The following is a 5,152-nucleotide window of genomic DNA, read 5'->3' as shown; positions in this document are numbered from 1 at the left end:
TTTTAGTCAGGAGTCATAATGAAAATTTAATACAAATTACATTCCGTGTATGCACTAAGAAAGATGCCTAGACTAATTCTCTGTTAAAATGCTTTCTGTCAAAGCTTAAATATGCAAAAATATGCAAAGCTTACCAAAGAAATAAGTGCATCAGCCTGGATAGATGTATGCATATGTACACCTACCATGTTTTAAAGTATAATCAAAATGTATTCTCATTAACAATGACATTTTGGAGCCTCTAATGCAAGATATTGGCAATGATATAGTCCACAATTTTGAATACAGGTTCTGGCTACTCATGGAGAGGTGTGAAATGGATTGAACTGACTTGGGAAACCCCTGTCAATACAGTAAGGTAGGCTCTGAGGTGACCTGTGTTGCCTTTGGGACAGAAGTGTCTCCATTGATTAGTGAGGAAACCTAGGGAAAGCATGGGCCAAAGTCAGTGTTCTTGATGGACTGCAAGAGTTGAAAAATCTTTTTTATTTATTATTTGTTATTAAGTGTGAAATAGATAGCTGTTTGAAGTGTTTTCCAGCACTGAAATTCTGTAATTCTAAAGTTTGTATTCAACAGCATCCAGGGCCTCTGGTCACAAACTCACTCTTTACTGCAAACTCTTGCACCAGAGATTCAATTCCTGTCCCAAAGATCTTAAAATTAATTTTTTCAGTCTGTCAATGTACCTTTAATTTATTACTGCTATTACTATGACATTTAATGAGGGCAAAATGTCCAAACAAAATAACCTCTTCAAAGAGAGCAATCTTTGATTTACTTCTACATGGCAGATAAAGGAATCTTTTAAATTTTAAAATAATTGTGTCTATTTGGAGGAGTACGTTGGTGGGAGGTGACCTTGACAAAGGTAATGTCCTGTAGAGTAGTCTGAAGATGGATCTCGGTTTTTATTCTTCTCATCCATTCCAAACATTCTGTCTGTTTCTGGAGCAGTCTTTTTCTTGAGAAAATGAACAATGGTTTTTGCCCATTGGAGCCAGCTCCTTGTGCCCTGTACCCTATGTATCAACTCATTCTTCTTTCTGCCTGACTTTCTTCCCTCACCATAGCTGCTTTCATTATGGAATTTCCTGAGGTTCTGGCAGCATGGTGGAAAGCAACTAGAGCTGGACTTCCCTATGCTCACAGAGTCACAGAATAATTAAAGTTGGAAAAGACCTCTAAGATCATCAATTCCAACCATCAGCCCAACACCGCCATACCTCCTAAACCATGCCCTGAAGTGCCATGTATACATGTTTTTTGAACACCTCCAGGGATGGTGACTCCACCACCTCTCTGGGCAGCCTGTTCCAATGCCTGACCACTCTTTCAGTGAAGACATTTTTCCTAATATCCAGCCTAAACCTCCCCTGGCACAACTTGAAGCCATTTCCTCTTATCCTATTGCTTGTTACTAGGGAGAAGAGACCAACCCCCACCTCACTACAACCTCCTTTCAGGTAGTTGTAGAGAGCAATAAGGTCTCCCCTCAGCCGCCTCTTCTCCAGGCTAAACAACCCCGGTTCCCTCAGCTGCTCCTCATAAGACCTGCTCTCCAGACCCTTCACAAGCTTCATTGCCCTTCTCTGGGCACGGTCCAGCTCAGCCTAGCTACAGAAAAATTAACTGCTTGGGCTTGCCAAAGTTCACCTTTGATACGGTTGTGCCTCAGAAGCATGCCATAACTGACCATTTCTGGTGAACTACTAGTCTTGTCCAACATTTTCACTTTGGGAGAGGTTCCTTGGGAATGGATGGGTGCCAAGTTGTTTCAGTATGCCTCTCTGCTCACGCTTCTGTAAGCCCATGTTAACACTGGCAGTGTTGCCCAGCTTTGGAATGGTTAACATGAATGGTTATAAAAAACCAGTAGTGTTTGAAATCTTCAGTTTCCAGGAACCTATGGACTGCGGTGGTCAAGGGAACTTGAACATGGTATTGATTTTGGAGCCAGTACCGTAAGGATAGTACCGTGAGAATTAAACCTATAACTCTTCTTTTGCTCCCTATGGAATAAGTATTTGTGGATAGTTCTATGCTCACTTTTTGTGTATCTTTCTATTTTACGTGTATATTTTATTATTTGTTTTTTAACAACCCTGTCATTAGCAATATATCTGTAAAAAAGCTTTCAGGACAGGGAAAGCTGTAGAAAAAATGTTTTGACATATTTTCAGAAGAAGATCTTTTTTAGAAGATGATGAAGGCTTGAATTATGCTTGTGTACTACACTATGCTACTCTTTTTTTCATCCCATGTGTTTAGTATGTTATTTCTTGAAAATAATTATAGGGTACAGAGAATGGAGGTATGAGAAATAAGTATAGTTAATACTGAAAAAAAAAATACAAGACTGTTCACAGAACTGAAGACACAGCGTAGGACGTGTTCATCCTTGTGAAAATTCTTCCTTTGTAAGTGCTGCCAAGGTCAATGTCAGCTTGAATTCTTTAATGCATACTGTAAGTGCTAGCCGTGCAGATTACATCTGCCCAGAGCTATCCTTATTTGTTCATACAGCTTTTAAAAATACATGTTTGTGCTCCTCTATTAAAAAGATTGCTATTAAAAAAGTCAGCAGTCCAAGCTTGTATTAAGTCTTTCATTATACTCGTTCTCCACCTACTTTTCATTTCGCCCCAGGAGTATGTACAAACAAGTTTCCAGCTGCACACTGCTGAATGTGTTTTCATATTCAATAACAAAGGAGTAATATATTTCCTGCATTTCCCAGATAAGTTAATGAAATTAGATTTTATAGGGAATAAAAATAGTTCAATGTTAGGACTCGTTATGGGAATCTTAACGTTTACTAAAATGCTGAACTAATAATATTGCACATGGAATTGTGTTTGTAATTGCTTTCATTTCTAGAATGAATCTTTACCTACAAGAACTATGTCATTAATGGCACAAGATAATCCAAAGTAGAGCAATATTTCATGCAGTCCCGCTTATCCTATTAAGGCTCCTGTTTTTCTGAAGCTTCCAAGGAAAGAGAGGGGGTGGAAAGAGAGAGACATAAGTCTTTTTTTTTTTTTTTTTAAATTATTGTTAGGTCAGATGTGAGGTTGTTTGACTATTGCCAGGTCTTCTTAGGACCAAAGCTGGTAGTATTTTTTTGCATCAACCTATTTTTGTCTGGCAGGGAAAATATTGAAAAAAAATTCTAATTCAGCCTGACTCCTAAGTATGGTCCGTACGGATTCCTTGAGACACTTGTCTATAGGACAGGGATGTATGTGATACTTCCTGGGCAACCACAAGCTGGAGTAGTAGGAGTCTGTCAGTCTTTGCACCTAATGTCTACATACACACTCATTTACAGCTTTGCTCTTCACAGTCTTTTCCAAAGAGCTCAGGAATATCTCTGTAACAGCAGATGGACACCTTGGGACAGTACTGGGGTAGAAATCTGTCAGAAATACTAACAGCTCATTCATGGTAGTCCAGAGACGTGATATCAGAGATTTTCTATCATCGTCAATTTTTCTGGACTACCAAATGCACTTGCTGTGTTTCAAGGAGGAGATATTGGGCTTCCCAATTTGATAACAGTTGATACTCTTTCCTTGGCACTGAGCCATCTGAAATGTGGGAAGGTGATGACCTTACAAATACCTGTTTTGATTCCCATGTTGCCATGCACCTCTCCTGGTTTTAGTGTTCTGAAGAAAACAGTGTTTTTTAAAAGTTTACTGTTTATTTCTGCCTCTTGCTCACTCATCTATCATTGCTGTGCTGCCCGCTGCTGATGCTGGGCTGCTAATGGCTTTCCAAGCCGACCCTGCCATAGCGCGTCGACATTGCTAGGCTGTCTGTTGTGATACTGACTCTGTATCCATGGCAAGATGCTGCATCTGTTGTTGCCATGCTCTATATTGTGGCAGCTCTTACTGTGCACCTGTGAGTTACTGATGATTTATGCCATGCTGGTTCCTTATAAGAAGGCTGAAGTCTCTTAAGACTGCAATAGATGATTTTTTGTTCGGTGGCTGAGCCAAACTTGAAAAGTAATGCCTGAATTGGAGTATTTTTATTTTTTGTAAAGATTTTCTTTTTGGAGCAGATTTTTTAAAATGTTTTTCTCGTAGTAATGAAAGACTTAAAAATATTCAGTCTGGATCAAGGAAACATTTAGTTCACTATCAAACATAACAATTTGTTTCCAGTGTAGATACTTCTAACAAGAGTAAACGATAGAAATACAGCACTCACTTTAAGCACCAGTTACAACACTGGCCAGGAGCATTGCCCTCAGAGAGTAGTCAGGACACTTATACAACATGTGGGTGGCCTAAGTTCAAATCCTTCCTCAAGAAACATCACTTCCTCAACTTCTGCCTGCCCGGTGCATGGTCTAGGTGTTGTACTGTGTGGGTGTACTTTTACTCAGTCATTCAACTGCAGACATTCTACTTCATGTAATTATTTTTAACAGGAACTGACAGCTGCTTGTTCCACCTTCTCAATAAGTGCATGAGCCTTTAACCTGTTACATTATTCTCATCTCCTCCCTCATGAATATTTAAGGATTTGTACAAGATGGAAGAGCTTCAGAAGAAGAAATTGGAACAACTGAACCGTAGATCATAGAATCATTAAGGTTGGAAAAGACCTCTAAGATCATCAATTCCAACCATCAGCCCAACACCGCCATACCTCCTAAACCATGCCCTGAAGTGCCATGTCTTCACAGCTTTTAGATACTTCCAGGGATGGTGACTCTACCACCTCTCTGGGCAGCCTGTTCCAATGCCTGACCACTCTTTCAGTGAAGACATTTTTCCTAATATCCAGCCTAAACCTCCCCTGGCACAACATGAGGCCATTTCCTCTTATCCTATCGCTTGTTACTAGGGAGAAGAGACCAACCCCCACCTCACTACAGCCTCCTTTCAGGTAGTTGTAGAGAGCAATAAGGTCTCCCCTCAGCCTCCTCTTCTCCAGGCTAAACAACCCCAGCTCCCTCAGCTGCTCCTCATAAGACTTGTTCTCCAGACCCTTCACCAGCTTCGTTGCCCTTCTCTGGACACACTCCAGCACATCAATGTCCTTCTTGTAGTGAGGGGCCCAAAACTGAACACAGTACTTGAGGTGCGGCCTCACCACTGCCAAGTACAGGGGCAGGATCACCTCCCTGCTC

Source organism: Phalacrocorax carbo, chromosome 3, assembly GCF_963921805.1.
Source record: "Phalacrocorax carbo chromosome 3, bPhaCar2.1, whole genome shotgun sequence".
NCBI classification, from domain to species: domain Eukaryota; kingdom Metazoa; phylum Chordata; class Aves; order Suliformes; family Phalacrocoracidae; genus Phalacrocorax; species Phalacrocorax carbo.
Note: the sequence above shows the minus strand (reverse complement) of the source record.